A 25,857-nucleotide genomic window follows, 5' to 3' on the forward strand; every position below is an offset into this window, starting at 1 on the left:
TTGTTGTAGTGTGACATTCTAGCACATGTAGTTAATGAGCAAACTCTGTAGTTGATAAATATAAACTTCAGTATAAAAAATTTATGAGCTCGGTCATAAACAAGTGAATGCAGAAAAAAAACTTGACGCTTATGTGAGGATTTGGACCTTAGCTGTAGCTGCACAGAGGTGAACTGTCGATGAACTCTTGGTTCTTGATTCGAGATGTTTCGAATAACTCTATCAGTCATCTTCTGCTGCGTATCCCCAAGTCTCTTCCTGGGTCTAAATTGTGGACATTCACTTGTTAACCCTGAAACAATAAAGGCATAAATCTGTGTATTAATCTATATTAGTTCAAATAGATCTAATAGGTTGCTCTAGTCTTCCAAGTAATACCTTCCCCTGGGGCGACCCAGGCTTCTAAGACCAACCCAGATTAACAAGTGCCACGATCAAGAGGGGAGCTGCCATGACAAGTCTGACTGATAAGATTTAACCTGCGAGGTTACTTGGGTTTCTTTGTATCAGGGCAACCAGTAGATGTCAAAGCAGTCGCGTTGGGCGAGTCCCCCCCCCCCCCAACCACATCGGCTCTAGAACCTTACTGCACTCTCTACTGCATAGGATCCAGCTCATACAAGCTGAACCAGACTTTTTCTAATGTGCTTTTGTGGGCCTACCAATTGGCAAAGCTTCACCAGTCCATTTACCATCTTTACCATGCACCTGTGCACTAGCTTTGGCCAGTGCAAATGAGACCACAAATACAAGCCCAGCTCCAAAGAAGCTGGGATGCTGTGTAAAGTATTTTATTCATAGGAAACTCTTCCACTGCTGGCATAGATGCAGTATACGGTTCAGCATCATCCTACTGAACCACGAAGGACTTCGCAGAAAAAGACATCTGGATGGGCAGATATGTTGCTCTAACACCTGTATGGAACTTTCCACATGTGCCAGCTGCCAGTTCCAGTTGCTGCTAAGGGCCTGAAAATCACAGGCATCAAACACTGATTTTCAGCCTTGTCCTGTGCACACAGAGATTTCTCTGTATCTCTAAATACTGCAGATGATGAGATATTCAGTTTTCACAATGTTTTACTGAGTAAGTTTTGGCTCCAGACACGCTCAGTTGTTGATCAGTTTTGTTCTGTCATAAGCAATCCTTCCTCTTGGCTGATAACTGTCATGTTTCCTTTCATAAACAGCCTGATTTACAAACTGTTTACTGCAACCTTTATAGCAGTTGTGATGAAAGATGCAGTAGCAATTCATCTCATGTTTTCTTCTTTGAAGTATTTCCAACAATCGAGGCAAGTGATGGATCGTTTCCCGAAGCAGGAGCGATGGCTTGTTGGCTGATGATAAACTGAGCTCCCCTTGTGACTAATGGACTAATCAGTGCGGTAACGCCGCACAACAAAGGAAGAGGAGGAGGTAACCATCCAAAAACAGGGAAAACAAATATAGAAGCTGTTCCACTGAAGAAAGTTAAGCCGATACCAAGGTTTTACCATGCTCCGGTGACTCCACCGCCTTCACTTTCTTGTGAATTACTTCATTTCTTTTGCATTTTCTCCTCCTACATTACCCAATGCTGGTGAGAAAACACAAACAAACACAAAGCTGAACAGGGTTGGCGAATCACAATCTGGTGTGAAGCTCATGGAATAAGATTCAGTCCACTGCTGTGTTTTCGCTTCAGTTTAAATGCTTTATGAAAGATTTTACTGCAGCAGGAGGAAGAACAAAGACCGGATTAATGAGGAGGAAAGGAGATAAAGGAGGGAGAGCGGGTGGGGAAGAGAGAATAGAGGAGGATGAATAAAGGAAGCCTAAATGTGGTCTGAAGAAAGGAAGCAGAGACAGCGCTATGGAAGGGGACAAGACTCAGGTGAAAGTTTATAGGCCATTTATAAACACACCACTTCCTCCCACTGTGAGTGAAGCCAGGTATGGTATAAATGTCCCTTGTGCTAATGATGTCATTTGACCACTTATTTTTTACAGACATTATTTCATACTTTAAACATTTCTTTTCCTTTGTATTTTGCTTTTGGATGCTTCCGCACCTCCACATTCAAACTGTCTTGAGCCAAAAGCAAACTGGAGCAAAATATGTCGACCTTTGATCAGATTAAAGGAGGCAAACAGCTCCTGAACTGTGCTGATCATACAGCAGGCAGAAAAGCAGCTAGTCTTTTCTGGGATTGCACATTTATTTTGTAATGATTAAAGATTTGTGGTTGGATTTGTTTCTTGAGTTTCAGGGTGACGTCATCATATCACCTGTTTGTGAAGTAAGTGTAGAAAATTAGGAAATGAAAAAGAAAGCATCAAAGTAAATCCAGCTCCTTTTCCTACAGTGACCTTTTCACATCACTGGTATACGACTCTGTTACACACACACACACACACACACACACACACACACACACACACACACACACACACACACACACACACACACACACACACACACACACACACACACACACACGCGCGCGCGTCTTCATTCAGTCCAGTCTCATTTCATGGCATATATACAGAGGCGCATATTACCTGTTCAGGAGATGGTGGATAATCACATTAACAATAAGAATCAAGGGAAATGTGTTCTTATTGAACAAAACCACTCTGAGGATAATTTTGAACAGATTTATCAAACTTCTCTAAGCCTCTAAATGTACATTAGAGGCTCAGTTCACCTTTTTTATTCTCACTTTACACTAATGACTGTACTACCTCCCAGCCAAATCAATATGTTGTGAAATTTTCTGGTGACACTGTGATACTACAAACCCACAGCTGTGTAGTGGAGGAATGCTCACCAACTAGATATTAATACAAATAAGACAGTGGAGATGCTGGTGGATCCCAGGTCAGTTGGAGATCACCTTCCAGTGGCTGTAAACGGCCGAAACATCCTTCAAATACCTGGGAATTCATATTGTTGGCGATCTAAGCTTGGTTTGTCCTCAGATCCATCAGTGTTGACACTTTCTCCGTAGACTCAGGTCGTTTGGTGTTTGCAGGGATATAATGATGATTTTCTTTTATAGAACAGCAATTGAGTCAGTTTTAAGGTATGGTGTTGCTAATGGTTTGGTAATCTAACTGTCAAATCAAAAGCTTATATTTGAACTTTGATTACGACTGCAGGGAAGATCGTGGGCACAACAGCTCCTCTAAACCCTCAAGAATTACTAGAACCGAACATCCTCAGGCAGGCAGATGGCATCATAACATGTTCTCTCATTTTCTGCATTCTGAGTATGTTTTACTATACTCAAGGCAAAGGTACAGAGCTTTTCTATGTAAGCATAACTGGTACAAGCACTCGTTCCTTCCCTTCCATCATTTAAGATGATTAATGAACACAGACCATGAGAGGAACAGGTCCAGAATAATAATTAAAAAAAAAAAAACCCAGATAACTAATTTGGTTCTTTAATCACTTTTATCTCGTGGTTACAGATATATAAGAGACTTTGACATTCAGCAGCCTACACCGTACACACCACAGTACTGCTTCCTCTACATCACAATTGTGTTTTTTCAGTCAAATCTGATTCTGTCGTTCACTACTAGATGCAAAGATTTTAGTAGTCATTTGATTTCTTCTCCTTTTTTATACAAGGGCACTTTGTTGAAGGCAGCACATGTTTATCTGTGACTGCATTTTATAAAAGCTGTAAAGACACAAACTCGTGAAATTTCATGTCAGCGTGCGGATCAGTCATTTCTTCATTCGAAACATCTCAGCTGATGCCTTGAAGCGGGGGGAGCGGGGCGCTTCGTGTTAGTACTGTGATCGCAGCAGCATGACTAATCTGATGCCAGTGACTTCCTCCAGCGCTGTTTTGATGGACAGATTTTTAAAAGACCTTGTGGCGTTGTAGGAATGTTCCTGGACTTTAGAACAGCAGGTCAACGCTGAAAGTGTTGATTCTGTGAACCACTGTTGGATTTAAGCACTGATGGCTCTGCAGCATGAACACATGATAAAGTGTCTTGTGAGCTGTAAACAGATGGAGCATGAATCCAGAGCATATACAGTGTTTTCTTCATATGAATTATTCACTAATGGCTGAACCTTGTGTGTTTTAAAGTGACATCTGGTTAATGAAAATGCTGCTGCTGTTCTGTAGGAGGACTTTCATTTATGGCAAACACCGGCTGCAATTAAACAAGATTATTTTTATTTAATTTTTCTAATGTTATGAATATTTTGAGGATCTACTCAGTTCCTAAAATAAGTTTACAAGGAAAACGAATAAAACTATAGGGATGTCCTGTGGAGACGGATTTAAGCCCCAGCACAAGTTTATCAAACCTTTACAGGCAAGCAGGCCTGTTGTTTACTGCTGTAGTTTTTAACTGAAGCAATAAAAATTATTATATCTGCTAAACATGAAGGCTTTATATGCTTTTAAATAACAAAAATATATCCACAAATATAACCACTCATTCTTACTTCATTTAGCTGTTTACAGCTAAATGAGGTAAGAACATTTAGCTGTTCTTACCTCACCTTACATCGTGAGGTAAGAACCCTGTCACCTAAAGCTTCTGTTGTATACAGCACAGGTACAGATACTCTACAATATTATATATATTTTCTTAAAAACAACAAGGTCATTAAGGTAAGATGTGACTTGATTATTCAAGACCTTGTATGTGAGGAGCAGGATTTGGGATCAATTGATTTTAAAGGAGCTTTTATCACATTAATGTCATGGTCCCGAGTCTTGTGACTCAGTATTTATGGTTTTTAAGTATTTATATTCTTTATTTCTGTTTATTTCTGGTTATACTTTAGTGGTTTTGTACTGTGCCTCCTGTGTGCTGTCAGTGTATTCTGCTTTGTTTCCTGTGTCTCGTTATGTCAGATTAACTCCGCTGTGCTTCCCTCCTGTTTTCCATCCCCTCGTTATTCCTGGTGTATTTAAGCCCTGTGTTTTCCTCTGTCCATTGTCATGTTGTACCCTTGTTGTGCTGTTCTTCCCTTTGTGGGCCTGAATTCAGTCCTTGGTTTGTTTTCCTAGTTTGTGTTTCTTATTTTCTGGTGTCCAGTTTAGTTTCTAGTTTTCATGGTTTTGATTTGTTTTTTTGTGAAATTTATTTTTAATGGAAAGTCTTCCCAATAATAAGTTTCCATGTAGGAGTCCTGTGTTTGGGTCCTCCATCCTGCCTGCCACAGCACACACCCTGACAATTAAACTTATAATAATGAATTATAACAGTCCCGCCTCATAAACAAGATGCAATTAAATAATGTTTTTCATCACTACTTGGACTGTATTCTAGTATCAGTATTATGAACAGTAAAAATGGCAAAGCCAACTGGAGTTGGTTTGGTTTGTATTTGTTTATAGAGAAACCAGATAGCAGCAAAGTCCATTTGGCTATAGTTTTATTTCACTTCAACATGTATTATTTAAATACATTAACTTTATTTTCCCAAAGACTCATTGCTGCAGCTTCTCTGTTTTTAAGTCCCACATGTGACGTATTTTTCCTCGGTTGGAGGCTAGCCTGCAGACGGTGTGGACGCAGAGCACATTAATTAGCTGTATTTTCTTCTGCTAGGACAGTGGTGTTTTAAAGGCATGGTGGGTTAATTCAATTACATGCTCATGTCTGTTTTTTCCACAGAGCTGTCTCAGGCCACAAATACACAGAACAAGGTTCACGTCACTCTTCTCTGAAGTGTTGCCTCAGCCCGTTGTTTGTGAGCAGGAATAAATCCTTAAATTCTTCAGACTATGATGACAATAAAAATCATATTTTATATATTATTTACTCTACTCTTTTCTAACAATGCAATTCTTTTATATACTACAGACATAAATGTGTTTGAACCTCAGAAAATGAAGTCACTGAAGAAGTGCCAAAACCTGCAGTTCCTCTAACGTCCAGCAGAGGCTCCAACAGGGACTCAATCCCCACATGTTCACAGCCTGACACAAAAACTGTTTTGGAGCATTTTAATAACATTATGTGACCAATAAAATGGCTACGGAGAGATTATACTAACAGAGCTCCAGTTTGAGCAAGCGAAATTGTAAACTGATTTTGTTTAGGATGTTAGCACTAATTGGCACAAATCTGTCTGTTGCAACCTGATAGTCTGTGCTTGTTCAAATATGGTCCTTCTTCCAATAAATGACAACCAAAAGTCAAAGTGTTATATCCAGTCTATCCGGTGATGATTCTTAAGAAGATAAGAAGAACAAAGTCTCATATATGCTGTTGTGTTTGAAAAAGTTGTACTCGTAGCTAATTTATTTGAAAAACTCAATTTAACATCCAGAACATTTCATTGTCGAGCCAAATTTTTACCTTCTCTGTAGCAGCTGTGGTGTGATCGCCTTCCCGCCCCTGACAGTGTCATTTAATATGAAGCTAATCTAGCACTGCATTTATATTACAGATTCCATTTTCTGAAAATGTGCTGAGTTCATTCTCAGCAGCTTGGAAACTCATTTCATTTACACTCAGTTATACTTAGTCCTGTTTTACAGCCTAAACTTCATTAAAGTAAATGGGAAGTGTTGAGTATTCAAGGGTGATGTGCAGAGTCGTCACTACAGGGGGATAAAACTGATGAGCCATACCACGAAGATATGAGAAAGAGTTATCAAAGCTAGGCTAAGATGAGAGGAGATGATCAGTGAGTGGCAGTGTGGCTTCCTGCTGAGAAAGAGCTCCACAGATGTGATGTTTGCTTTGACAGCGCTGATGGAGAAGTTTAGAGAAGGTCAGAGGAGATTCACTGATGATAGGGTGCCAAAAGAGGAAGTGTGGTGAGGGTAGGAGTCACAGATGGGTTGAAGGTGGGGGTGGGATTACATCAGGGTTCTGCTCTGAGCCCCTTTTTGTTTGCAGTGTTGATGGACAGGCTGACAGATGAGATCAGGGAGGGGTCTCTGTGGACACTGATGTTTGCAGATGACACTGTGGTCTGTAGTGAGACTAAAGAGGAGGTGGAGGAGAGGCTGGAGAGGTGGAGGCATGAGCTGGAAAGAAGAGGAATGACAGTCAGAAGAAGCAAGACAGAACGCATGTGTGGGAATGAGAAGGAGACAGGTGGACATGCAAGGAGCAGAGCTTTGGAGGAGAGAGAATGGATATATTAGACAAAGGATGTTGAAGATGGAGCTGCCAGTCAGGAGGAAAAGAGGAAAACCATACAGGAGGTTCATGGATATACTAAAGGAGGACATGCAGTCGGTGTCCTCAGTCATGACAGAGGAGGATGCTGGGAAACAGAAGCAGGTGATCCACCGTGGCAATGAAAGTTTAGTCTCCAAAAAAGATCCAAATTGTCCATTCGTTGTATTTTGTACACAGCACAGTACACAGCACACAGCACAGCCCCACTCCCCCCCATCATCCTGACTGACACCCCCATCACCTCTGTGGACTCATTCCGCTTCCTGGGTACCACCATCACCCAGGACCTGAAGTGGGAGCCCACCATCACCTCCGTCATCAAGAAAGCCCAGCAGAGGATGTACTTCCTGAGGCAGCTGAAGAAATTCAACCTGCCAACACGGACGATGATGCAGTTCTACACTGCAATCATCGAGTCCATCCTCACCTCCTCCATCACCGTGTGGTACGCTGGAGCCACTATCAGGGACAAACAGAGACTGCAGCGTGTTGTGCGCTCTGCTGAGAAGGTGATTGGCTGCAGACTCCCATCTTTGCAGGACCTGTACACCTCCAGGACATTGCGGCGTGCAGCTCGGATCTCAGCTGACCCTTCTCACCCTGGACACAGTCTGTTTGACCTGCTCCCCTCAGGCAGGAGGCTCCGGTCCATTCGCACCAGAACCTCTCGCCACAAGAACAGTTTCTTCCCCTCTGCTGTTGGACACATGAACAATAACCATATGACTGTTCCCGCCACTAACACATGACCCTACGCTGTGTTCACTGCATCATTCCATGTTTGGCACTGATCACCACCTGCACTCATGTATATATCTTTCAACGTAGCACTCTTAATTCTTATTCTCATGTATATATCCCATGTATATCTCATGCACATATCTTTCTACGTAGCACTTTTAATTCTTATCCCTACTTTTATTTTTTTTTTCATGTCTATTTAAGTGCTATTTATGACACTATGTTTGCACTGAAGCACCGCAGCAATTTCCTAATGTTGTAAACCTGCTCAACATTTGGCAATAAACCCCTTTCTGATTCTGATTCTTTTGTGTAGTGAGTAATCTCATGTAGACCAATAGTGTTTACACTGACAGGAGATGTGCTGTTTAACAGAAATGTGGTTATGTAATCGCAGCCCGGTCTTGTAACAAAATGTGTGATGGCATACTGTTTCACAGTTAAGAGTTTTTATGGAATATCAGTGGGGTGGGACTCTTGGTGCTGGAAACTGGAACTGTGTAAAATGCTGTACGTGTCTCTGCAGTATATAGAATGCAAAATAAGCTACCTGTAATAGCTTGTCAATGTCTTTTAAAGTCAGGAATGAGGCAGGGGATCAGTTCTTGCTTGACCTGATTCATTTGCCTTCTCTTCGTGGGGCTTTAGTCTGCCTGGAAGCCTTGTAGTACTGCAGACAACTCAAGCTGACATCTCCTTTGATGCACAATTTAAAACACACAGCCTGACATGATATGGGCCTTGATGGAAAGTCAGTTAATCATCAAATTGATGTTTGACTTTTTTTTCTCATGCTCACAGACATCTGTATGACATTTCATAGAAATAAAATTTAAATATGTATGTGATGCAAAGAGAGAAAGACGAAGAAAAGAGTAAATTATCAACGCAGTCTAAAGTTTCATGATCACATTTGTACACTGATGTTGTGCAACATGACAGAGTCTTCTTATCCAACCAATAATCACCTGCCAAATTTTTTTTAAATCATTGATTTCTCCAGGGGAAGTGGGTGTGTAATGCTGTGTAAGCAGCCTTAGCGGCGCCAGCAGGATGTAGTGGCAGTAAATATGGGCAAATGTCACTAATGGCAGCATCCACGATTGGAGTTCCACATCATAACACCAGCACCACTGACTTTGCAGACTCAACTAAATCTTAATAGCTGATGACTGAATCCTCTGTTTTCAGAAGCCTAGGGATGGTTTTGTTTGCTTGTGTCGAAGCCACTTATTTGTTCATTAACACAAAAATGAGTGAAATGCGACCTTGCAAAAGTGGGAACCAGGAATCTTGACCATGCAAAGACAAACATCCGGTGACATTAACCCCGACAAGCAGCCTTTAAATGATTTTCAATTAGAGGATTAGTCAAAAACACACCTCTAACACATTAACCAGCTAGAACATCCAAAGATGGGATCTGCTTTGGAAAAAGAAAAAGGTCTAAATAAATGCGCACATGGTGCACACAGGAGTAACCTCCCTCTGAACCCACACGATGGATGTTTTTGAGAGGTGATGTGATTGCCATAACTAAGATTAGTATCCTCAGACGGCATAAAAGCCTGCAGTCGTGGGGAAATGACTGCCTCTGGGAAAGAGCCTTCATTCTTTTGAAATATTTAAGGTTGCAGAAGGATTTTTTTAAAGTAAAAATATAGACATTTCATTATTTAACCCCAACACAACATCTCTGCATAACTAAGTACAAACCATCTTTCAGTGTTCATGATGTTATTGTAGAGATTCAAACATATTCTTCATACGATTTTATATACATGAGAAAATGTATGTTTTTGGTTGTGTAATTAAAGGAAATGATATGAAAACTGATAACAGTGATTCACTTTAAATTTAGAAGGTTAATAAAGTGAAAATGTTTCTGAGTGAATCTCAGAAAGTTGATTTCCTTACCTGGATTATTGAACATGGAACAAGACAAACAAAAAACAAAAACTTTTTTGGGTCATTCACTGCTGCAGTATTTAATCTCTGCATTTCTTATGCTTACTAGTCCCTGACAGTACACCTAATGTTGTCACTTTCTGTAAGAAGTGTTTGAAGTGTAGAATAAAGACGCCAGTACACCATCTACGCTCATGATGCCCACATGCAAAGATGGGGTTTGATCTCAAAATGCATATTAATAATTAAACCTAAACTGGTGGTGCTTAATTGTGAGGACTGCGAGTTTGTTTCATTCGGCTGATTCAGCCGTGATGTTAGCGTGACACGCAGGAGGCAGCACCTGTCCTATCTGTTTGCACAGGATCTGTGTACATGCGTGTGTGTTTGCTCAGCGATAAAGGAGCTCGGTAATGACACGTTAACAATGAGTGCATTAGCGTTAGGCATCACGAGGCTTCGGATTGACGGCCTCCGGCTACGCAGGCTGCTCTGAGAGCTGCGCTGGCCCCGGATGCATCAGCGGCACCATTGTTTTGATTCATAAAGAAATAAAAGCCAGTATGTGGTCTTTGCATCTGTTCTCGGTCACATTGTGGGCATTTATTAAGTTATAAACTACCTACAGCTGCATGACAATAAAATCTGAACATCCTGTTATTTCATGTCACTGTTTCAACTCCCATGAGGGCTTGATGACTCAGGACCAGCTGTTTGACGACTCTAGGCTATTTTAAACTTCCAAACTTTCCCTTGAAGCCTGCATTGTTCAAAATTAAAGTGACACATGCAAGTCCCCCTGTCTGGTGCTTTCTTTCACTTCTACGTGTACAGCAGGCTAACTTTGAATTTACAAACAGCTGCTGCAGCTGGCTTCCTGTCGTGCGCCCACCTTGTCCACATGTATATTTCTATGAATGCTATTTTTTAAATGGCAGTGTCAGGCCTCTGTGTGAAAGATGTAGCATTCGGTTATCAAAGTGTCCTCTGATCACATCTGGCAAAATAAAATAGATGGCATACTGTAAACTGGAATATTCACGCCCGCAATCAAAATAAATGAATTCACCGACACCCCATTAAAACCTCTGAGGGTAAAATCCTATTTTGTGTTCTGGCCTCTTTTAAATTGTGCACCTTTGTCAGCTTAAACACTGTTCTCTTTGAATGGACTTTATGTGTATCCTAACAGGCTCACTTGTTGGTGGTGGCGTGCGCACTTTGGAGAATTTAAACAAAGCACAAAGCAGAGTCTCTACTTTTACACGGATTCGCGCTCCTGTTGAGAATCTGTCGCCATATGCTCTCTCTCTCTCTCTCGTCTTGGAGGAACAGAGTGGAGGCTGTGAGGTAATAGTGCGCAAGAGGGGGTGGTGGAGAGAAAGCGAGCGCGCGCGTGTGTGAGAGAGACTGGATATAGGACAGGCATCAAACGAAAGCTCTCCTGCAGACTGGTCGGGATCCCTTCGGCCCCTCGGTCCTTCAGACGCATCAGGTTAGTGAAAGCAAACGCAGCGTATGTTAGACGATGAGAGAGCCCGCGCTGCCGGGACGCCGCGGGGACCCCCGGTGCTCCGTGCTTGTTTGTGCATTAGTGCTGCAGCTCGGGTGGATGGAGGGGGAGCTGGCACTCTCGGTGAGGCAGACGGTTTTAGGCGTGAGGCTGTTTTGGTCTCGGTGTGTTTGTGCACGCGGGCGGGCTGCAGGTACGCGCTTCACCTGCTGGCGCGATGTCTGTGCACAATCCGCGCGGCTGTGGGCTGAAAGAGCCACTTCTGGCACCGGGGCGCGGAACACAAAGGCATGCTGCGGATATCTCCCCCTCCCTCCTGCTCCTCCTCTCCCCTCTCGCTCTGTGCCTTCCGTTTTTTTCCAGGTAAAGGCGGATCTCCTCAATCCTCCGCCGCCATCACTCGCATTCAAAGGTGTGCGTTTTGTGACAGAGACGGGAGAGGAGGACGAGGCTGTAGGGGAGTCAGCCGAGGGAGGAGGAGGGCCTGGCCGGCTCCGGTTCTCCGCAGTGTTGGTGTTGGTGTCGGCGGGGCCGGCCGGCGGAGAGCCGGAATTATTTATAGCAGCCAGCGCGCTGATTGGCTTTATGAGCAGAGGGTGCCGTCACAGAGGAAGTCTCCGTTTGTGTTTGGCATCGTGAAAATCAAGTGTGTGTGCCTCCGTGCATGCGCACACATGCGCACGCGCTTTTGATTAGCGTTTGATAGGCGGTGTGTGTGGAAATGAGTGAGGCACCCAGCCAATCACCTGTAGAAACGTAAGAGCAGCGGATCATTTACTCAAGTTTCCACCGCATGCTTCTCACAGACACAATTACTGCAACTCTCACAGCTCTGAGCACGACGTTTATTTCAGATAAAGATTTCACTGACAGTGTCAGAGCTTTCATTGGTGCCTGATCCTGGATGGGTTAGTTTATGATGTGTGCCACAGACAAACAGCTCAGCAGTAAAATGTCTCTTAGACGTTCCTGCATTAACTAAATGTTTGTATTGTTATGTTTTTATATTCCCTGTCACATGGAAAGAAAGTAAATGTGTAAAAACGTAACTGTCTTTCAGCTCAACATAAAACGAATCTACATGACACATACATATCAGCTACCATCATAGATCAGTCTGAAATGAAAATGAACTTTGACATGCAGACTGGAGCAGCCAGTCGTAGATAACTTCCTGTGTATCCACCTTTTCTCAAGCAGCCAAACACTTGACCACCTTTTGTAGTGTAGAATTTAGTATAATTGTAATTTTATACTCTCACTGTAAGTGTCATTAAAGTGTGAGATTGCATGCATATCTGAATTCTTATGGTCAGCCCACCTGAGATCAAGGTGGCAGTCATGTCTCACCCAGCGCTCCCGCAGCCTGCTGTGACTCCAGACACACGTGTGGTTGTTCTGATTGTGGTTGTGTTGACTACAATGCTGAGATGACACTTGGGTCTCTGCTACTGTATGTAACGCTGTTGAGTAATAGCACATATTATGATAAAAGCTTTGCCATTTGAAATCCCATGTGGTTTCATATCATATCAGACATATTCATATCAGCCCAGATTCAAACACAACCGTAGATGGAGCAGTAATCTCTGCTGCCACAGTGCCACCTTCACATTTGAGTAACTGACAGCAAATTTATTTACATGTTAAGCATCACATCATCTCGCCTTTCTGCTGTATCTGCAAAGAGCTTCCCTAAACCCATATAGTTCCTGGACTGGACAAAAAAAAATCCCACAACCACATTTGGAGAGAACATTTAATCCGAGTTAAATCCAGATGTATTGTTCAAAAACAATGTTTCCACCTTAATCCTTCAGGAGCTGCAACAATTAACTTATCAGACAAGAGTCAGGCTTGTTATCCACCAACACGAACAGCCTTTTTTTATACATCAAGGTAGACATACACCCTCCAGTATTTCTGGCACCTCATTTTGATGTTTTTATTCCTATTTTTTCATCCATTCACATAAACTGTATGATTGAATAGCAGTGGGGATTACTCTTGTTTTAAAAGTTTAGCTGCTGCTAACCAGAGCGCCCCAGCGCTTCCTGTCTCATGTGTCGGTGTTCTAGTCAGTGTGGTAGTTATCATTATCATTCAGCGTCTTCTCCAGCTGCACAGAGCAGACCTTATACTTATGCTTATACATCCAGAGAACACCTTGTATCTCATTTATTTATTTTTAAAAGTATTTATTGAAGTTAGAGTCACATTTTTACAGAAAAATACATATATTGCACGAGTGCATGCAATATATGTATGCACTCATGCAATATATCGGGGGTGGAAGTGCCCTTGTTTTCAGTATCTTGATAGTTTTTTGCTATCAGGAAAAAACTTGTGCCACTAGACAGATCCCGTGAAACAGAGAGGTGCTGGCATCGGAAAACTACTTTTTACAGGATTTACTTTTGAAATAATATCTTTACACGTGTCCTGTATCATTATGCATTTCATGTAACCCACGAGAGCCTGTAACTGTGCATGCGAGTCATTTGCTCAGTTGGAAAGCTGATTTCTGATAACCTGTAATTATATTCATATATTGGATATAATGTGGATACTTAGGTTTGTATGATTTAACTTAACTTACTACTTATCTTAATTTACTTTAACTGATTCTTGAAAATTCAGTTTTCTTATTATATGTAAATACCAAAAATCTTACATGCTAAAGGACTTAAAAGTTACAGCCCCTCCAGTAAACGGTATGCTAGCAGTAACATTTATTTTTCCTACTTTAATCGTTTATTTTTTACTTAAAAACACAACAAAGTGTACAAATGTATTTCATTGTATTTTCTGGATTGATGAGATACCTGAACTACCTGATCTATCTGAACCAATGCAAAGGAGGCTGGAGGTCAAGTTATGGCCTTGGCTTGCACTGGTGCCTCTACAGCTCGCTCTCTTTTATTGACGATGATCACTCGGCAGTCCCGGAGTCAGAACGCAATCTTAAAAACACACATCACAGACAGTCAAGGTGAGGAGAATGATCTGCTGTCTATTCTTCATTGATCCCGTAAGTGTGCGTAGAAAAGAATGCATTTCCATGATCAGCACTGCATTGCTTTTCTGTTCTCACAAAAGAAAATCAGCCAGTGTTCAACAGTTGAATAAAACCGAGCATCGCTGGCTTTGTGCTCCTGAGCTGTGAGACGTTTGAGTGACAGCTGCACAGAAAAAATTCGCCCGGCGTGTTGGCATTCTCGCTCTGTCTGTCACCCCACTGTTGCCACAAACAGACCTCTATCACTGCGCTGATAGGCCATTATCTCGCGTTAGTCACTCTGGATGCATGATCACTATAAAAGCTGTTTGTGTGAATTTTGTTCAGTTTTTCGACAAATAAAATGTTACTGAAAATAATGTAAAGGACATCACACTTTATGTCACTTGTTTTACATGTCTGCATTCCTCTGTAATCACACTTTCAGTGCTCTTTGGCAGTGATGTTACTATGCTGCCCTGTTAAGGATCTCATGTAGTTCAGATATTTAGATTTTAAAGGTTTAACAAGTCAGTTAAGATGAAATAAATATAACACGAAAAAGAACGACTGAGCTCTGAAAATAGGAAGATGGCAGCTGCCTGCACCGGCAAAACACCGCCCTGCTGTGCTAACATTAGCATTATCAGGGATCCTTTCTTCCTGAAACACTATCTTTATGGTCACAGGGTGGGTGGGGATATGTCAGCTGAGGCACGGTGCACACTGGACAGGCTGCCAGTCCACCACATGAGGCAGCCAGAGTCAGTCACACCCCATTAAATATGATGTTTCATGTCATGGCAGAAATCTGTGCACAAATAAAAATATTGCATTTATATTTATTAGCATGTTTACCCAACATGTTGCATGATAGACAATCTCTGTTATTGAGGTCTGTGTTGAGGCTGTGATTGCTAGAGTGAGGTAAATCACATTTACACAAGGTTCATCAGCTGAAGATTGTCTAAATTCTTTAAAATGACTTATTATTGTCTAAAATCCAGTATGACTAACAGAAGTTCTAACAACTCACAAAAATATTTGGCATATGCACTCTACATTTCACCAAAATTCAAAATAATTATGGTCGTGGTTAATCACTACTGGTAGAAACCTTCATATGTGACGTTCTGAGTATTTGTATAAAGAACAATTCAGTTTGTGTGTGAGAGTGTGTGTGCTTTTTGTTGTGCTGTCACTCTACAGGAGCTTCTCTGCAGGAGTGACTGCATGCCCGAGAGTCTTCATAAAAGATGCAATATTTGTAGCCAGCTGTGCACTGCAATACCTTCACTCAGAGTTCTTTATTTAGAGAGAATCTCACAGATTTCACGCCGTGAGATCTCTCACTTTTCCTTCGCTCTCTAGTACAAATAAGTGACTACTCAAAAAGTTTAAGTGCTGAAAACATTGTGTCTGTGTTTGTGGCTCAATTTACCGCTGTATTCATTCATTGCCTGTTTGCCTTATGTGTGGATGGCAGCATACAAAAATAACACCAGGACACCAGCTGTGATGAAGGGAACACTGGAAGAGAATATGTCAGAATCTGAGAGTAAGTCATATATGTAAATAAATTCAGTCGATCAATTAATGGTCACCACATCTGAGAGTATTATTATTGCACTGCCAAGAATCTAAATTAACATTTTCATCAGAATAGCTCATAGCATGATGCTGCCGCCGCTGTGCTTCACCGTATATTTCTCCTGATGAGTTTCTCTTTTCTTCATGTCTCGACAAACAGCTGTCTGATCTGACTGCACTGCTGAGAAGTGCAGTTTCACCATAAAGGGTGCTAAATGTGTTTTCTATAATGCTTTCACACAGCATGTTTGCAGTGAAGTCCACAATCATCATCAGAGGGTGATGACAGCAGCATGTTATGGGTGTTTATAGGCCAGAGTTTGATAGCGTTTGCTTTATAGTGTAAGTAAAGTCTTCACTGCCAGTAGATTTCCATGCACACAGCATGCAGTATTCCCACTTTGTTTTTGTAAGTTGTTTGGACCAGTAAACTCAAAAGCTGAAGGCTATAATCAGAGATTTTTAAACAGGAATGTCAGAATTATCAAAGTGATATTCAGGACAGTGAACTGTTTTTGTCTATCCTGCATCCCATGATTAAGCAGGTTTAATAAGTACTTTTATACCTTTTGAAACATTTATCCTTGGGTGGGGCAGAGGTGCAGTGGTTGGCAATGTGACCTCATAACAAGAATGTTCTGTGGACCAGTCTCTCTGGGGCCTTTCTGCATATGTTTGCACAGGATTTCTCCGGGTGTCCTGGTTTTCTCTGACAGTCTAAAAGACAGAGGAGTGACTAGCAGAAAAGGATTAGCTTCTTTGTAGTGACCAGAGAACATGGAATATATGTGACATTCAGCAGCTTGTAGTGACAACAGAAACAGAAACTTTAGTGGATCAAAGTTTAACTTCTCTCAGCTCTGAGGTGAGGAGCTGTGAGGACTGGGCCCATATGGAAAAGATATATATAAATCTTATAAAGTTTTTATCTGTCTTGTATGAAACTTGTATGAAAAGCATACAAGAGTGAAACACACATATAAGATCCCTTGAAAAATTATATAATGAAACTTGCATGTTTTGTATACTTACTAAAAAAATATATGAAAGTAATAAGAAAGTGGCCACTTTCATGAGTAAATCATATATGTTTTTACTATTTCTTTTCCATATGGGGGGATTTGAAATTGGCTGTAGGTGTGAGAATGATAAAGCACTAAAAGTACTAATAAACATGTGCACAAACATGTCTCACTGAGACTAGGAAAGTGCTGTTTTTCATTTCCATTGCCTCAGATCTTCACATTTTTGATGAAATTCCAGTTTCCTTCACTGTGTGTCAGCAAAAGGACTCTTGGGCAATGTTCCCTCTAATTTTTCATGTGTCTGAGCAAACACACAAACTCCCTGAGCGGTCCCTTGGACCACTGTGAGCGACATTAGACGTGTGCGCTGTGGTAATGCCAGCACTGAATCCATCCAAGTTACATGTTTATTAGAATAATCAAATTGCAGCATTTACATTTGTGTTAGACTACTTTTAATTAACTGCTTTAGCCCACTTACAAAGAAAATTTAAAAAAAATCTTGTTCATGACCTGTGTAGTATGTTAACACTATTGGGAGTAAAAATAACTTGAAGTCCAATTTTGAAAAAACAACTTTTTTTTTCTGTCTTTTTTTTTTTTATAAAGCTCTGACTTGTATTATGAGTATGAGTCTGTGGTCTGGGAGAGAGTCCTGTAACTCTGTGTCTGCAAACTACAGTATATAAAGACCAATGTTGGGCAATTATATAGTACTTCTTCAAAAAAGTAACTGAGTTATGCAAACAACAATGTTTTTTTTGCAGCTGTTTACCTAAAAATGCAGCCAAGGCGTTTTTTTTAAAATAAACATTTCAAACTATTTACAGAACAATCAGCTATTTTGCATCAAATTTGATGCCACACAAATTATTTGTGCCACTCCAAAAAAGAATTTCTGTCCACTATGAGATAAAGGAGAACAACACCCTGATACCTGCAGGCCTGACAACAGGAGATGTATCACTCCTGTAACACCTGTAACATTCAGCAGTCGCCTCATTGTTCTGACACACGCAACAAAACTATTGACTATTGACTCTGGTTTTACGTGGCCTATCAACACAATTTAAAAACAGGTATAAAGTCCACACTTCTGCTATTGTGTCCTGTCAATTGTTCTGTCTTGCTCACATCTCCAATAGTTGTACATGGTGTCATTAATGTGGCTTCACTCCACATCAGCCACGCTGCTTTGCTAGCTAAAACACTGTTGTCGACACATAAGGACGCTGTCATAGCCTGTCAACGACGTTGATTAGCTGCGTATATACGAATGTGAATCGCATCATTGGCTGGACTATGGGATAAGGTGGCATCGTTCTAATCCCATACGGGAGCAGCCAGTCACTTACTGACTAACACTGCAAAACAGAATTGTTAAAGTTTTAATTTTAATTTCAATTCAGGTTAGATTTTTTTTGTGCGCAACGCAGATTTTCTGTGCGCAGAGACCGTGCCAGCAGTGCGCAATTGCGCGCGCGCAGCTTAGAGGGAACATTGCTCTTGGGTTATTTTGATTGTAAGCTAGAAAAATACGCCTTTTGAAGCAGCTAAGCTGTGATCATATCTGTGGACATGATTTACTGTGGTAATTAGGAAAATAATTAATGAAAACTAATGCTTTGTAGCAGGAGTAACCCTGCTGAGATCAGGCATGCAAAAGCGGTCCAAGTTTGTGAGAAAGGACACTCGGAGGCCTTCCTCGTGCCAACACTGGCTGTGCCAAAGCTTGAGATATGCTGAAAATTCAGCTCAGTGGTATGAAAGTAACTTTATTTAATTTAAAGTGAATTTCACACACACAGCATACTCTGACATGGACACTTAATCCATCTGTTTTCAGGGGCTGATAGTGGCTGGATGGAGTGTTTTTAATCTTTCTGAAATGCTATGCAGATAACTGATGCTTCATGCTGAGCTCTGATGAGGCTCAGTCTGCGCCTGGCTCGACTGAGCCTGAACTACTGCGAGAGGGTTGGATACTAGCTTGACACCACCCGGGGGACAGTTAGGGATGCTGTCACATGGAAATAATAAGCATAGATACGAGTGCCAGGGTAGACGTTCAGCTCACAATTGACCTTGTTGTTCTCCTGTGATGATTTTCAGGGTAGTCAACTTTTTGCCGTTTCATTTGGCTTCATTCATGACTCAGTGGTCTGAAACCAGGTGACCTTTTCAGAGGCAGCACCGTGGCATTAATGGAACATAAGTTTGGAGCTTGTTTCTGCTTTCTGTCCCGATCCAGTCTGTCTTCACATTTTTGCAGTTTTTTAAATTATTTACAATTTTGTCAGCTTGTTTGGCATAAGGTTTCATTTAGCCTCAAAATGTTCTTTTCTTCTATATATCATGCTGGCTGGACATGAAGGAGCATTATAGAAACTTAAAAAATAAAAACAAGTCCTTGAAATCAAAATTTTAGAACAACTAGCCCTATTCAACTAACGTACCTTTATCAGCGGGACTATTTTTGTTTAGTCAATATAAATTTGTTTTGATTTGATGAGATGAAGAAAGGATAGGTGTGCAAACCTAAAACACTTTATTTGACATTTTGCCCCTTTTTTCATAGTTTTATTGATGTTTTTGGAGGTCACTACCCAAAAGAGTTGGCAGTTCAAATTGTTTTGCTTGAACAGTATAAAGTTTCGAACGAGCACATACTACTACTACTACTACTGTCAGCTGCTTCTTTGTCACAAGGGGGCACCACAGCAGGCAGCTCCACACGTTTGATTTGGCATTTTTAGTTTCAGTGACACATCTTCCTTTTCTTTTTCTAGTTCTGATGTTTTTAACAAATGTACAGCCCATTGTGGATGTTTCTTATTTATAGTCACACTGTAAATGTGTTTCTTGCTCTTGATGGCCTTAGCCAGTATCTGAGTGCTAAATGTAGTTTCACATTGAGTGAATTCATGTGCTGAAATTACAATAAAACCCCTGAATCCTTACAAATGTAGAGCACGCAAACACCCGAGACCTTACATGAGAACAAGAGTAATAGAATAAACAACATCACAATGATATATGGGAATATGACAGTAAATACTAAATATTAATCTAGTATTTACCCAGAACACAAGAGACCAAGGAAGACTAACAGAGGGGCAGCCGCGCCACTGTCCCAGAAAGAGCTGAGGAGAGTCCCAGATGAGGGTTCACTCAGCAGCCGCGGAGCAGAAGCCAGGGGGGGTTGCAGTGACACGCCCGTGAGTTCTGCCGGCAGCCAGCTGTGCCTGAGTGACCGAGCCCTGGGGGCACCCCACCTCCGAAGTGGCCCAAGGACCTGCAGTTCAAAAAAGTGCCCCTCCGACAGCCAAACCCATCTGTTCTCTGATTGGATTGTTTAATTTGTGATTGACATGACATTGACCAATCAGCTTAAAGGAAGAAAAATAGGGTCAAAATTCGTACTTGTAACTTGCAGGGTTTTTTTTGGCTAAGTCCACACAGAAATCTTTTTTATGCACGCACAAATCTTTTTTACAAGTACAAAATATTTATGACCACATTTTGAGCCCATATTCGCTTCCCAACCCCCTGAGCCACGGTCGCCCCAAATAATAATAATTAAATAATAATTCTCCATAAATAAAAGAAAGCAATGTTGTTTTTGTGCATAACAAAAAGCTCACAACTGTGCAGTCAAAATGTAAACTAACAGACGCTGAGCATAATAACAAAGACAGATTTCACAGCTGCTATATTCCCAAATTCTACTGCGTGACTGACAGCCTTGAGTTTGAAATCTGCTTCGTAACCACGTCTCTTACAGGTGCCATTTATGGTCCTTATACACACACAATACAGTAATATTACGTTGATGCACTGTACGTATTACTCCGCGAGGCAATTACTCCGTATTACTTCGCGTATTACTCCGCGACGGTAGCCGTAGTCTGGAGCCATCAAGCGGTGCAGCTGCAAAGTCGTAATAAAACATTTTTTGACAGATTGCTGAGCACCGTGTACCACATAAAATCAGTTTGCGGTCAGTAAGCACAACCAGAATTCATATATAAGGCGCACTGTCAAATTTTGAGAAAATGAAAGGATTTTAGGCCATATCGTTAGCTCGTTAGCGCAATTAGCTCGCTAACACGTTGACGCCGTCCAGCCCCACGCACGGGGCGATCCGCGGTAACTCGTTAGCGGAGATTTGCCATGTCCATCTTGTCGTTGCCTGCAGGTGAAGCGATGGGGGAGGGGGAGTTGTGTTCAGTGAAGGAGAGGCGAGGCCGAGTAGTTGCGTAGAGACAAAAGTGGACAGAGAAAGAGAGGCAAACTTGCGGCTCCACAAGTATAATTATAACGTAACATTATATCGATTATATCGATTAACATTATAAATTGGACTTCAATACTATATCGATATAAACGATATTGTCACATCTTTATATCTCGTATAAAAATATATCGATAATTTAAAAAAACTCAATATATCGCCCAGTCCTACCTAACCCTTACCCTAAACCTAACCATAACCTAATTGTAACCCTGACACTAAAACCACATTTTGAGCCTCAAACAGGCCTTCAAACTTGTGAGGACCGGTGAGTGTGTCCTCACAAGTGACTGTTGGTTCTCACAAGTATAGTAGAATGCAGATTTCGGTCCTCACAAAGATAGCTAGACAGGAACACACACACACACACTGTTACACTTCTGGTTGTTGTGGATGAAGCTCCAGTGTAATGACAGAAGGTTTGCCCATCGAAGACTTTCAACATATTAGTAGAAGACCGTCAGCATGTGGTAAAGTTGGTTATTTCTTTCCATCATATTGATAGAGGTTAATTTCTGCTTCATCTGAGCACTGCTTTCTCCACTCTGCTATTGTGTCTCACTGCAGTTTGTGTCAGGGTCTGGCTGTGTGGCAAGCAGAGGCTGGACCCAAATGCAGGACTCCAAAGATGAAACATGAACTTAATCAGCTTTATTGCTGAGAACTACAAACTCAAAGCACAAAACAATAAACTCCTGGCGTGGTAACTAGGCTGCAAAACATGAAGCACACAGCAGGAGGACATGAAGACTGCTGAGGTGACGAGGAACAGTGATAAACTAGAGACTTAAATACACGGGATAACAAGAGGATGGGACACAAGTGGAAACACAGCAGAAACAAATCTGACTGATGGAACAGGGGAAGCAAAACTGAACATACACCTGAGACAAGGTAGCTTCAAAATAAATCTTATCAGTAGGAGAGACAGAGAAGGAGAGAGAGAGACGTTAAGGAGTGTGCTAAAGACAGAACACAGAGACGAAGACTATAATGGACAGGACATGACAACAAGACTGGCAAGCACAGGAAACACTGCAGACAAAACCAGAACCACTAGGGATAAACAACAAGAAAAACTAAACTAGGAAATATGAGTCACTCTAGAAACACCATAATGATTAGTCCATAAACACACAGCACTGGATCAGCAACCCAGGACCATGACAGTCTGTATCTTCATTTTGGATCTGACTAGTCCTCAGAAGTTTACCAACATCCCTTTATGGCTTCACTGACTTTCTTAAGGCACTTTCCTCACACTGTCTTTGTGCTCATCGTGTAATATATTTCAACAATTAGTAATAAATTGTGCTTTTGTATGTTGGTGTTCAGTTAAATCCAATAACTAAACTTTTATCAGATTTTTTTAAACCGCTCTTGCACACATTAGTCTCAAGGAAATCTAGACGACAGAATAATAAGACATTTTGCTTCACATCAGCATTTCTGGGTGCTTTGTTTGAGTTTCTTTTTTTTTTTTTGGCAACGTGCTCCTTAAACAGTCATCATTTTCCCATCTGGCTGTATTTGATCCCTTGTTCCCTGTCAATACATAATTATCTGTATATCAGTGTGACTGCCTGTCAGCTGCTTCGGCTGATATTCATTCAACGTATCAGTTTGCTAAGCGACACATCGTCTGGTCCGTCTGTCCCTCGACACATCTGCCTGCTTTTCTGATTATCCCAGTCTACCTGCCTGTCTCTTCGTACCCAGACAGATGCGCTGTGCAGCGGCTCTAAATTGATGACTCATTCTAAAACCTGTATGAGTCATCGATGCCTCCCTGGCTCATTACAAGTCTCACACCTGTGATAGATTTCACTTTGTTTCCCATTAGGTGACTCACTGTAAAACATTTTCACATTTATTGCTTTTTAATGACCACTCAGACATTTAATGGACTTGTAGTGGGCTCGGGGTCAGTGTGATGTGATGTCACTTTGACCCCCTTACTTTCCGCTTAAAAATGCAAACTCATAGTTTTATTATGCCTTTCCTCATTTACTTTAATATACTGTTACAGTTATGCTAAACACGGTCAAGGTTTTCAATAATGCAAGTAATCCTTGTGCTAAACACACAAACTTCTGGCTGACCTTGATAATTTAGGTTCAGATACTTTTTCCATATTAAAAAATAAATAAATAAAAGAAAAAAAAAATAATATATATATATGTGTGTGTATATATATATGTGTATATATATATATATATATATGTGTATATATATGTGTATATGTGTGTGTATATATATATATATATATATATATATATATATGTGTATATATATGTGTATATGTGTGTGTATATATATATATATATATATATATATATATGTATATATATATATATATATATATATATATATATATATATATATATATATATATATATATATGTATATACACATATGTGTGTGTGTGTAAAAAACACCCAGCACGCCCCTGCGGGCGGTTTTATCCTTCAAGCTCGGGTCCTCTACCAGAGGCCTGGGAGCTTGAGGGTCCTGCGCAGTATCTTAGCTGTTCCCAGGACTGCGCTCTTCTGGACAGAGATCTCCGATGTTATTCCCGGGATCTGCTGGAGCCACTCGCCTAGTTTGGGAGTCACCGCACCTAGTGCTCCGGTTACCACAGGGACCACTCCGCCTAGGCTGCACTGTCGAGCGCAGATTCACTGAGCGCTCAACACAGACAGCATCGTCAGAAGGAAAGTTGGTAAAATAAATTAAAAATTTTGTATTGTTCAATACATATGCGCACCGAACCAAAAGCACTGTATCGAACGGTTCAATATCGATACGAGTATCGTTGCACCCCTAATATCTATCTATCTATCTATCTATCTATCTATCTATCTATCTATCTATCTATCTATCTATCTATCTATCTATCTATCTATCTATCTATCTATCTATCTATCTATCTATCTATCTATCTATGAAGTTTTTGTTTCTACTTTGGGCTGATTATGATGTAAAGACTGAATATCCTTATATGATCATCACAGGCTGCGAAAGCCGCAACAGCCGGCTGTTCAAGCCTTCTGTTTATAAGGGGCAGCCAGTCAGTATGGCACCACAGCTCAGTGTAAGATAAATAAGGATTGTTGTGACCCATGTGAAGCCACACTTACAGTGTAGAAGAATCAAAATATGACACTGGAAATGTGCACTTCTCCTCTATACATATTGGGATCGAATGAAATGACATTCACATGTCAGGGCTGTGGTGGACGGTGGAGCTGTCACATAAATGTTATGTAGCCCTGCATGCATCAGCTAATGACATTCGTCCTGGTGTTGTCTGAGGCCCACAAGTGGCAGCAGATGCAGTTTGCTTCTTAAACTTAGCCTGCATGTCTTCCTTCCTTTATCGCTTATCTACTGGCTGATGCAAATTGCCTCTGTTGCCCTGGCAACGACCCTTTGGCACCTGTTGCCGTGGTTCACCGTGTCAGTGTTTGCCAATGGGCGACAGTTCTGGCTGACTTGGGAGAAAAAGCAGCTTGTGCACCAGGAGGGAGGGTGAAGAGACGGAGCGCTCTCAGTGCATTTTACTGCTTCACTCTGACGTGGTGTCTTCACCTTGATGTCTTCTTTGCTGCTGTGGTGGAGTCAAAGGCTGAAAGTCATCTGGATGACTTTCTTTTATTATTATCCATTTTAATCTGTAAGACTGGGTCTTAAAGGGAAAAAATGTTGGCTGTGTGTATAGGTGTTGAATTCAACTGTATTTTTTTTTTTTTAAACTACATTATTTGACTCAGTGCATGTTTTCTCCTGTGTTTTTGCATGTATTGTATTATCAAATGACAGAAATGGAAAAACATGAGAATGTGCATGGCATGATTGCAATCTGCTCCACACACAGAAGAAACCTTCAAAACCAAAGACTTACAGGAAAACTAAATCCTGCAGAGAGGTCAGAAAGGTTGAGCTTTATATGAAATGGAATCAGCTGGTTTGTGTGGCTCACTTGAAGTAGTATGAATGGTAGAAGACAAGTTCAGAATTCAGATTTTTAATGTAGTTTAAAATGAGTGGGATATGACTAGAATTAAAATGGTCCAATGAACTGAAAAGACATTTTCATGTAAAAATGACAAAATTTCTTTCTAATTCACAAATTCCTATTTTTTCTTTTCTCTTACAAAACTGGCTCAATAAAGAAACGGCAGGGAAAAGTAATTTTTCAACTCATTATTTTTGTTTTTTCTCAGAACCACATCAGTTTTAGGGTTTCTCCGTCTCTTTGGTCTCCGCACTTAGACCTCGGCTTCACAGAGCCCCTCATCTCACCCCTCAGAAAACACGCCGATTTATTGTTCAATCAGCCATGTAATGAATCACTGTCCGCAATCCCAACCTAATTAACTGCACTCGCATCTCTCAGTTAAATAACTTGTGCCCGGTCCACACTGTGTCCACGTCGAAGCAAAGCCATTTTGCTCAATTCCAGCTGACCGCCTTCAGTATATTCAGACCAAAGTCCTGCTGAAATGCTATGCTGGGTTTTTCAGTTGCACGTTTCATTGTCCTCTCTTTGTGTTTTGCACAGGAAGTCTTCATGTATGCGGGCATTAGCCTGCTCTGGCGAGCTGCCGCTGCTCTGAGGCCTCTG

The 25,857-nt window shown here is 41.1% G+C and overlaps 1 protein-coding gene across 2 annotated transcripts in view; it reads left to right on the plus strand.

Moving 5' to 3' along the window:
- Positions 1-11,147: 11,147 nt before the first annotated feature.
- Positions 11,148-25,857, plus strand: part of cplx2b (complexin 2b) — a 57,417-nt gene continuing 42,707 nt past the window's right edge. Inside the window, exon 1 of one of the 2 annotated variants that reach the window (XM_080900215.1) lies at positions 11,148-11,305. The gene's annotated coding sequence lies outside the window, so the exon portion shown is untranslated. The remainder of the gene's footprint in view (positions 11,306-25,857) is intronic. The other variant, XM_080900216.1, reaches the window with a different exon arrangement.

This window comes from Rhamphochromis sp. 'chilingali', assembly GCF_963969265.1.
Source record: "Rhamphochromis sp. 'chilingali' genome assembly, chromosome: 13".
In the NCBI taxonomy this organism is placed as follows: domain Eukaryota; kingdom Metazoa; phylum Chordata; class Actinopteri; order Cichliformes; family Cichlidae; genus Rhamphochromis; species Rhamphochromis sp. 'chilingali'.